General features: G+C 42.4%; 1 protein-coding gene across 1 annotated transcript in view; it reads left to right on the top strand.

Annotated features, from left to right (window-relative positions):
• Positions 1-3,178: 3,178 nt before the first annotated feature.
• DEPTOR (DEP domain containing MTOR-interacting protein) overlaps positions 3,179-10,826 on the top strand; it is a 76,416-nt gene continuing 68,768 nt past the window's right edge. The window contains exon 1 of the mRNA XM_017746101.1: positions 3,179-3,524. The gene's annotated coding sequence lies outside the window, so the exon portion shown is untranslated. The remainder of the gene's footprint in view (positions 3,525-10,826) is intronic.

The following is a 10,826-nucleotide window of genomic DNA, read 5'->3' as shown; positions in this document are numbered from 1 at the left end:
CCGCTTTCAGCAGCGAGGAGGACGAGGGGGCCGCAGCCGGCGCTGCGAGCCCAGGGAGGTGAAGCACCGCACGGGGGGCTTCTGCCGCGGGTGTCTCTGCTCCCCTGCGTGGAACAGGAGGCGCTGGGGAGAGGCTGCTGCGTCACTAAAGGCATCAAACGGTGCAGGAGAGTGGCGTCTTTGAAGATTAAAAACCCCAAAGAAACCGTAAGCGATTAAGTGTCTCAACACCCCACGGAGAGCCGAGGCGAGCGCAGGGTAGCGCTCCTGCACAGCCGGGCCGGCACTGGCACCGGGCACTGACCCTGCAGAGCTGCGCCTCGCTCCAAGGGATTGTTTTTATTTTGCATCAGCTGGTCCCAGCAGATGGAAGAGGATCCCTACTGTCAATGCCAGCAGCAATTAACAGTGCTGTGTGAGTGGAGTTGTGAGCAGCACAGGAGCCTTGAACAAAAATGCCTGACTCAGTTAATTTTTAATTTCTGTGATGAATGCTGGCTATGTGTGCTGGCTGTACCTATACAGTACAGAGGAGAAAAAGTAATTTTAATAATTTCAGTTTGGGGATGGACCATCTTCTGATTCAGGAAGAAAAATCCCATTATAATGTGTTATATAAGTAGCTAGAAGGAGATGGTAAAAATATTTTCCCAGTAGTTTTTGCTTGAATTTTTTTAAACTTTTTGCTCAGATGCCAGATAAACACTTCAAAGTGATAGAAATGTTCTCTGCTTTGGGAGATACCATCATTGGTGCTAGTGTAGACACTGTTACTGTTTTCATCCACGAAGTCAGGAGAACTGTCACTTTGTGATGCACACCAGTGATACTCCTGTTTGGCAAGTAAATGTTATTTTGGTGATCTGGCTCCAGTACACACCACTGCCTGCCTGCTCCAAGTTTGAGATTCTACTTAAAAGTAGCCTGAAGTGAAACTTAAGGTGACAGAGTGCACTGGCACAGGTCCTGCATGGTGGATTTGGTGCAGAGTTGTTCATCCAAGTGCCAGGTAAGAATCCTGCTGTTCCTATTTATGTTACCAGAAGTTGAAGATTTAAGGCTAATACAAAATAAGGATCACAATAATCTTTCTGTATACCTCATATTTAAATGTAAAAGCAAAAGCTTTGCAACCTTTCCCTAAGGAGAAACTGAGGAAACAGGCTCCAAGAGTCAGGCTCCAAGAATCAGCTCATCAATGTTGCAATCAAGAATGATATTTGTGATTTTATTTATTAAGGTATCGAAACATGGTGGTCTTTCTGGGCAAGGTGATCTGCAGAAATAAAATAATTATTGCCCATCCTGTGAAGTTACTTACGGACATTCATGAATCTCTAAGAAGTAGCTTAGATCTTCTTGGAGGGTGAGTTTCTGAACAAGTCAGTGTGCATAATGTCTGGCTACTGCTGAACGGGGAGATCCACTCTCCTTCTGGCCCTTTTCTTACTCCCCACTAGTGTAGTCTCACCTCCTCTTTGTTCCTGCTCATGTAACTTCTTGGACTTCTTGAAAGCAGATCCAATGTGGTGATTTGGTGGGTAGGTTAATTTTCTAACCTGCTGGCTTCCAGACGGAACAGAAGATAGGTGTTGGGAATATGGAACCAGGAGGAAGAAGTGGAGCTGGTGGAGAAGACAGAAGATTTCCATTTGGATAGCAGTGATCTGTTGGATCAGCTGGAACTGTATTGTGAAACTGCGCCCAAAATTGTCTGCTACCCCAATTTTTTCTTAACTTCATTATGTTTTTCTGTTTGAATACTCTGTGTAAAGGATTTATATTCTTCAGTTTTCCAGGCAGTAAAAGCCACAAAATAAGTGATAGAAAACTGGCTGGCAGACAATTTTTAGCCAACCCTGCATTTAAAGTTTCCCTTTTCCTGTCCAAGATAAGCATATAATTGTTAATGCTAAATGAAAATGTGGAGTGTTTTCAGGATCAAAGACAGGCTCAGCCTTTGGAGCAGGCAAACAGATATAGAAAACCAGCACATACATGCACTCAAGGAAACATGCTGTAGTCTATTCTTAGTGATGCTTACAACTGCACGATAAGCCCCCAGTGGGAATGATGCAGCCAGACAGGTGATTATGTGTGTATTTGGGTGAAAGTGCATGCAAGATGAGCACATAACTTAGGAGTAAAAGTGTAAAATGAAACTGTGGGCATGGTGTTACTTACACAAGCCCAACCAAACACAGGTATTTAAAGCACTCTTGTACTAGACCAAACAGCACGTGTGTCTAAACTCAAATACTTACCAGAGCTGCTTGCTTTAAATTCCTCGCAAAGTTCATAGTGCCTGTCTTGCTCTGGCCTCATGTGTTGCCTTATAGTTCTCATTCCCGTGGGCTGTTTCACATCTGTCCTTCTCTGGCAGGGATCTGACACAGTGAGGGTTAAAGTTGTCTGAGCAGCACCTTGGCAAGCCTGGCTTTGCACACTGGCAGTGCCTGTGGTGGGAATGGAAGCCCTGTGCACCCTTCCACTCCCTAGGCAAGTGCACAGTAGCTAGGGGAGGGAAAGGAGTAGGACAAAGAGTTTTTTCCTTCTCCTTGTTCCTGTCTCTTGGTTGCTTGTGATGTGTGTTTTGCCTTTGCAAGGTCAGGAGCCTCTGCCCTGGTGTGTGTAATGTCAGCTGGCACCCAGGAAGCTGGCTGCTGGCACAGGCTGTCATGTAAATCCTGGCCCATGGGTGGGATGATTTTTGGAAAAAAACCCAAGATCTTGAGCTATGTGTTAGATAGCATGGTGAATTTTTACATCTGGTAGTGTCCTTTGCCTCTATATCCAGTAGCTGTCTGAGCAAAAGCCTGACTCTTACTTAATAGAAGCATTAAGTTAATAGAAACATTAATGGTTAATAGAAACATTTTTTAAAGTGAGGACTTCTGAAGTTTGGCTCTTGGCAAGCCTTTAAATTATTAAGCTGACAGCTGTGAAGGAGAGCTGAAGATTTCAGCAGTGTGACATGCCAGAACAGACCCTTTGTCAGCTTCTGCTGCCATGCAGGAGATTAGCAAGAGCAAGGTGAGAGCTGGGATGGGCACGATCTGGCTGTGAGCTTTGGCACTGATGGTCCTGCAGGGACAAACTGTGGAGGCTCTGGCTGCCTGACAGCTCCAACCACCCAAAATCTCAGCTTTTCCCTCTGTTTTGCTGCAGATTCAGAGACCCTAAAGCTGTTCAGTGGTGAGCTCTCTTCTGAGGAGGTTGCAACAGCACTGCCCTTAAAAGGCTCCATAAGTTACAAGTGATGGATATGGAACTGTCTCCTGAAGAAACTGGGAGCTGTGCTTGAGACGATCAAGGGGCCTTTAGATTCCTCAGGACTGGGAGAGCCCTTTGAAGCCTCCACCCTGCTACATCCCTGCTGGCAAATCCATGCGTGGTACAGCCCTGGGGAAGTGAATGTCCCTGAGCTTCCTTGACCTTGCTGGGAGTGCTCGAAGGAAGGTGTCACATCCTTAGTGCTTTGGATAGTCATTGTTGGAAGCTTAATAACTGCACTACAGAAGTTGGTAAGAATTTTATCAGAAGCAGAGCAATTCCAAGCTCATTTCCCATACAGTTGAAGGCAACAGGTTGTGCCCATTTTAGCACTGTTTGGCAGAAGGATTAAAGTATTATGTCTGGGTTGGAGCACTGACAGGGATAGAGCTGATCTTGCCCTCTGGCAACCAGAAGAAGTTTCAATGGGCATGTTTTGATATAGATGCTGATTCCCTAACTTACAAGTTAGGGGTGTCTGAAATCTCGTCTGCTAATTGTTTCTTGATGCCGGATTGTCACCAAAATCTTGTATATCTCCCAAGAGTCCCTCATTTCTTGCAGAAAATGTGCCTAGTAGTTCAGGAATCCTCAGGCATCAGTTGACTGAGCAGCAATATTTAAACACCTATTATTGCCACTGTATATGTGGTGCAGTTCTCTGTAGCAGGTGTAACTTGAATGACATTAATGTCTCTGCAGACTTTTGGATCCATCTTTATCACCAGCTTTCACAAGAACCTACATCCTTCCCTATTCACACTTCTATTAACTAGTTGAGTAAATAATTATGAGACTTCTCTAGATGAGGCAGTGATTTTGATAGAATAGTTCTTATAATCAGCATTGTTTTTCTTTCTACTTAGAGAAATATGAAACATGTTTCTTAGAGATTTTTCTTTCTTTTGGAAGAGACAAAAGATTCAACAAAAATTTGTTTGCCTTTTTGTCAGAGTTGGTGTATGAGTTTTGTTTTACAAAGGTAAAAGGTTTTACATGGTAAACAGCTACACATTTTGAAGCTGTAAGACAAAACCAGTTTTCACTGGTCTTCCAAAGGTTTCACTTCAGGAACCTTATCACTTTCAGAAGCCATATTAGAGTGCATAACTTTCAGAGTCATTAACTTGTGAAGGATAGTAGCACCTACAGGTCCATAACTTTTTTTCTTATTCTGAGCAATAAACAGTCAACTCTTTTTCATGGTGGTAGGATTGAAAAGTTCATTGGCACTCTAAGGTGCAGAAAGCCCATGGCATGTAAAGTGACAGTTTCTAGAGCAATGCCATCAAACAACCCTTAGTGTTCATGTATTACTATGATGCAGGATTATATAAACTGTATAGTTACAGATTTTATTAAATCACTATCGCTGTGTTTGAAAGTGTGTTAAGACTCTGGTGTAAGCTTTGACTCTAAAAGGATTTGAGATATACAATTGTCTAGAGGTCACTTATTCTCAAGTCCTCAGATGTTAAACATGTATGCCGTTTGAAGAATTGACAGAATTTGTTAAGATGAGATTTTGTAATCTGCCTAAAACAATCAAATTTTGTACTTCCTCTTCAGGGGAGGATTATTTTTCTACCCCCTGCATATTTTTCTTGCAACTTCCTTCACCAGTGGTTGCATTTCCCTTAGCCAAGAGCTACTGATTGGGTTCGAAACTAACCCTGAAAAAAGTAAGTTTTCAGTTGTCTCACTTGAGAAGACCCTTGTATGCTGACTTCGTCAGGGTGAGTAGAACACAGAGATTATATCATTAGATCTCTGTGGAACAGACCCCTCCAGAAATCTCTGTCCAAATAATTTCCCTTTCACCAATTTGTTTTCCAAAATCAAGCAAAAAATCATTGGTTTTCTCTGTGGGGTTTCACCAGAGTGATACACTGAAAGAAAAGATGTCAAAGTGAAGGTGGATAAGGCTGCAAAATGAAGTGCTCTGAAACCAAGGTTTCCCACTAACTCTGCCCTATAACAACAATTTCAATTGCATATTTTTATTACTGCATATGATTTAAATTTTAAAAAAAGTATTTCAAATTTATATGCTCATTTTTTTCTAGAGTCTTTGATACGTGATGCACCCTTTCATGTGTTTCAATCTTGCCTATTGGTACTAATGCTAATGACAAGTCCCATCTGTGTATATATATATGTATACATATATATATATATATATATATGTGAGATTCCTGGGCCAGGAGTTTCAATTTCTCATGTTCTTCAGTAAAATTGGGACTATTCAACCTTTCTAGAAATGAAGATGTAAGGCTTTGTTTCCTTAGTTCTTTCCTTTTAGCTATGCCTTTTAATAATTCAGTTGTTGCCATCAGCAGCTTTCCTCAAGTGCAGCTCAGAGATCAAGTAGTTAACAACGCATGTGCAAATAGTGATCGTTCTTTCACTGTGTATATAGGAAGGCAAATGTTGGATGAGTGCTTTGTGCTGTATATTTTATGTATTCCATTCCAGATGGAGTCAATCATTAACTTTTGTTTCAGGTTAGCAGAGATCAGCAGGCTAGTTGATGTGTATAGCATACGCAATAATATTTTTTATATATTTCATGTTAGAGGAGCTGCCTATGAAAAAGTGAAGGAAACTTGTTTCGATGTTGATGGTCATGCAGGGAGGGCAGAATTAATGTGCCAAAATCAATCTTGGTTTGCGTTTACTACACGATCCCTGCTTCTGTGGGAGCAGTGGCCATAGGCTGGCACTGTGACAGAGAAGTCCTCCTATTACTTGTCATTATTATTTACTATTTGTGTAGTGATAGTGCCTAGGAATTTGAGCTATTTATCAGGTCCCAACAGGGGTAGCTGCTGTATGCTCTGAAGAAGAATAAAGCCCTTGCAGCACAAATCTTGGCTGCAGTTGGTAGCAGTGTCTTGCAGCAGTGGTGGGTTCTGAATGGTGAGGGATGGTCTGTGTGAAGCTGCCAAAGTGGGATTTCATCAGCACTGGGATTTCTGGTTTGGGAGGTCAGACCCCAAGCCCAGGAGTGGCATCCTGAAAGCACAGAGAGAAATAACTCCCAAGTGTGGAGATGCAGAGAAGCTACTGTGTACCGAAATGGGTAGGGAACTCTGGGTACTCTGTTCAGGAAAGGATCTTGCCCTTTTCAGCTCCCAGAGTCACATCAGTAAAGTAAGAGATCAAACTGGAGCCAGGAGGGAGGTCAGCCAGCTTTTACTATTGTATAGTAAGGACAAGGATGAGGGAGGAACCAGTGCATCTCATTTTAATTGAGGTGTTTCTTGTATCTGTAGACTCCAGTACTTTTTCAAGCATAGGACTCACAGAATTTCAGTGCTTTCTGTGATGTAGAACGTAAGAAAGTGAAGGGATATTGTCACAGCAGCAAATGTCAGCCTCTCTGCAGTCCAGCTAAACTCCTGAAACAGACTTCTTTAGCCCCGTCACTAAATGTCCAGGCACTGAGTGCCAGCTTGGTGGTAGGTCTGGGCTTGGGGTCTGCTCTCAGAAACAAGACATTCCCTTCTGAGGCTCAGGGCCTTCTAACTTTCTTGCTACTTCTTCTGCTTTTTATTTTCATAACCCTGGTATTGTTATTCTGCTCTCTTGGCTTCTACCATCCTGGCAGAGCAGACTTGTGTGGGTCCCTTTGCTAACTCACAGATACTTTTTTCCTGTGTTCAAGGCTAGTCATCTCCTCAAAATAAGTGGGAAGAGGTTAAACTGATGAACTGGCAAAGAGGATGAAAGCCTGGGGAAGAAGCAAGAGCTAATCAGCTTTGGTTTGTGTATATAGTCTTTGAAGAAGAACTGTGTTGAGGCTCTAAAGGTTAATAAAGACAGAAAGTGTAAAGCTTGACGTCTCAGCAGAACCACTGGCATTTGTCGAGGGAAGGATGCATTTCAAATGTTAATCATGGGTTTTTGGTTTTGTTCTTAAGCAAGATCAGGATATGTAAACCATATATTTTAAACAATTTTAATGTATAAACCACTGCAATTAAATAGGTGTTCTTGCCTTCTGGTTCCCTCCTCTGTGCTTCCCCTCCTTTGAACTAGCTTAAGCATCTCTGGACCATCACCGTATGGTGACCTGCACTGGGGAAGTGATCAGCAGAGCTTTTGGGAGGCTGGTATTTCAGTTGAGTCAGTTTTTTAAACCAATTTACCACATGACCACAAAAAAGCTTTCTCTGAAGAAGTACAGGGGGAGAAATGGGTGCTGGCTTCACCCATGTCCCTGAAATATGTGTGGTTTGAGGCTGTGGTTTACTGATAGAGCAGATCTAACTGTAGGCTGCTCCTGCCCTGCTCTTATCACTTCCCTTGCACTTAGCATGGGTATTTGTCTGGGATCAGAAGTTCAGGGAACTGAAGCAGCTGAAGCCAAATAAGAAAAATCTAACTTTCTAAACAGGTTCAGCATGAAGTCAGACCAGTGCCAATACTGGGGTGAAGGAGCCAGCAGAAACACGTGGTCAAGTACAGGGAGAGGGAATTGTGGCAGCAGCCATTGCTGGGTTTGCTTGACCACCCCCTCAGGGCTTAATTGGCTGGATTCCTATTTAAAAATTTCAGAGTCCAGTAGAAGACAGATTGTAAAAGTGTTGTTGAGTTTAAAATACCCAATGCACATGCTATTACTGGACAGGAACAGAGACTAAGTTTGACAATGTTTTTTTTCTTTTGAGGCTTTTACCTTTCCTTCTGCACTCTTGTCACAGTATTATGCATGAATGGACATTCAAATACTGACATTTCATGTGTTTTGAAATTTGTGCTGTGCAATTTGCCTGACCAGCTTATCACCAGTGTGACAGCACTACTTCAGAAGGCAACCCTGACCTTAATTATCAGTCTTTTACAGCTTCCATAGTTTGCGTCTTAGCAGTGCCTCAATACAGTAAATGCGTTCAGATCTCAAAGGTGCAGTTGCAAATAATTAAAAAATGTTCCTGATTGCACTTGCTAATTCAGAGCGAATATAGAAGCATGTTTTCACATCACAAGGCTGTAATTCCTCATTTCCTTGCAATTATGTGGTTGAGTACATGGGCTACCACAGCTGTGTCACAGGGATTTGCAGGCAGGTAAGAGTTTTCAGGTTTCTGTGAGGAACCAGGGGTAGGTCATGCTGTGGGTTTTGTTCATTTACACATTGGGCTGTTGGTCCAATGTGTCTGGCTACTGCTGTAAAGAAGAGCAGCCCAATTCCCTTGGACTGGGGCTTCTGCTACATGGCTGGTGCACTGCTGGTGCATGTCTGAGCCCATGGTGAACAGTCTGAACCTGGCTCAGCCAGGTTATCATCATGTCAAACTAGCAGCAGTGACAGTGTAAGGGATAAGGTCTGCTGGCCTGAGGTCAGGGGATGGGGACCTTACAGTGAGATTGGCTTCTCAGGGAATCAGTTCTTGATGTTAAAAGTACAACTCTGCCAGTCCAGGAGCCCCTTCTCACCCCTTTCATCCATTCTTGCCCCGCTCGACGCTTGTTTACATGTCAGGTTTTTGGTAGAGGTCATAGCGATGCTAGACAAGATTTGGGTGACTCCATCCAAACAGGTCTGTGGCTATTTGGGTGAGGGGCCCTGCTCTATTAAGGCAGCAAGCACAGAGATGCTCACTTGAAGGTTAAAAATCAAATGACAAACTGCTACTAAATGGCTGATCAGAGCAAAAGCCAATGCACCTAAGAGATGGTGATAGCAAAGGTGGGAGCTTGAAAGTCAAGTATAGTAATACTGTGTTTGGTATGACAGAAGAGGAGAAGGCAGTGGAAGGAATTGGGGAGATGGACACCGTTATTCTTCTCAAGAGCTGTGGGAACTACATTTCCAAGCTGTAATGCTAGGTAAGATTCAGACAAGATGACGTTTGTTGAGGACAGTGCGTAGAAGAAGACTTGAGGTGGAAAATAATAGGGAAGGAGAATTTGAAACAGAACTTAAACTTTCTGAGGGAGTGGTATAGCTGTCCTGAAAAGGGCATTGCACAAGGAATCTGCAGCGACCAAAGTTCTGCTGATGCAGAGCTATCACATTTATCCCTTATGAATCTGATATGCTGTATCTGATTTGGGAAGATTCTCCCACCCCCAGTAACACACAGGCTATTTAGCACAGTAGCCTTTGACTTCGTGTTCATGGTGATTTGTGTGGGTTTGCCTCCTTGCTTCTCACACTAAGTACTGTTACCAAGATGGGTGTTTTTCTGTAGTGTTTCTATTGGCGTTCAGCTGAACTGCTGTACAACCCCCGGCTCTGTGTCTGCACCACTTTCCTTCATATTAGGCCAAATGAGTTTATTGGCAGTTAAAAAGAAGTGTTTGTATGTCTTATCTGTTGCTCTTTACGTTGTGACTTGTGTCTTCAAGGCATTGTGGCTGCTTATAGAGGGCCTGCGAGTCCCTATGTGTTTTCACAAGCCAGTCTTGGCCCTGATTTAAGAGGCAAAGCAAACGCAAGGCATTATTACAGTATGGTTAGTAAAAACAATGATTTTTAATTTAATTCCAATGAGTATTGCAAAATATTCACAAGAAGCTGAATTTTTGAGGGCTTATCTGAGGAATCAGTCCAACATTTATGCTCATCCTCTTTGAAAGGAGAATCTGACAACACACAGCCGACACATCACTCGAAGTTAGGATTGCAAATAATGGAAATGACTTCTGAAAAGATATTAGCTAAACAGTATTTATAGCACTGATTGTCAGCAATGGAACAATTTCCTTTCATTTTTTTTTCTGAAAAGATTCTTGTCTTGATAATCATGCATCCTTTTTTGCAGTAGCATATAATTGTATAGCTCAGAAATTAGGGCAATATAATAGAAAGCTGTTGTTTCCTGATGCTCAGGATGTAATTAACTTACACTTTCCTCTAGCTGAAATTAATTTATGTTTACTTGGATGTAGAAAAAGCAACTCTTAGCTTAAACTGCTATTTCGCTGCATGTTCTGTGCAAACAGAGGGAGGTTGTCATGGAAAAAAGCTCAAAGTAGCATTATGTACAACTCCCAAAAGAAATTGTACAAATACCATTTTGAGAGTGTCTAGAAGCTTAAAGACTTGTCTTGGACAATCATTTTCAAAACTCACAGCATGTTGGACAAACTCAGACCTTTCAAGTCTTTTGGGAATCGGTAGAAATAGATGAGGTTAAATGAGGTTAATAAGTAGATCTCTGTGACAAGAAAAATGGGTCCATAATAGGAGCCGTTGGTATCATATCACTACCTGTCTAATTAGACAAGGGATGAAAATGGGTTCTTAAAAACTCACTGAACAGAGAAATAAAGTGAGGTTTATTAAAAGCTTTATTTTATTTTAATAAGCTTTATTTATTTATTTTTTTTTAATTTATGCAAAATTACGCAACTCTCTAAAATAGACGGAAAAAAAATTGTCTTCCTACAAGACCCAAGCCCCAAGGAAGGCTGGCTCTCAGGTTGGGGTTGGGCTGGAGCATGCAATGTACAAGGAGGGGTGAGGGCTGGGTCTGCTCAGCCTAGAGAAGAACAGGCCTGGGGGATTCTTACTTCTGCAACTTGTCTTGCAGCCTTGCAAC

This window comes from Corvus brachyrhynchos, unplaced genomic scaffold, assembly GCF_000691975.1.
Source record: "Corvus brachyrhynchos isolate BGI_N302 unplaced genomic scaffold, ASM69197v1 scaffold28, whole genome shotgun sequence".
Taxonomy (NCBI): Eukaryota; Metazoa; Chordata; class Aves; order Passeriformes; family Corvidae; genus Corvus; species Corvus brachyrhynchos.
The sequence above is the reverse complement of the archived record's forward strand: the minus strand, read 5'-3'. Positions and strand labels throughout refer to the sequence as shown.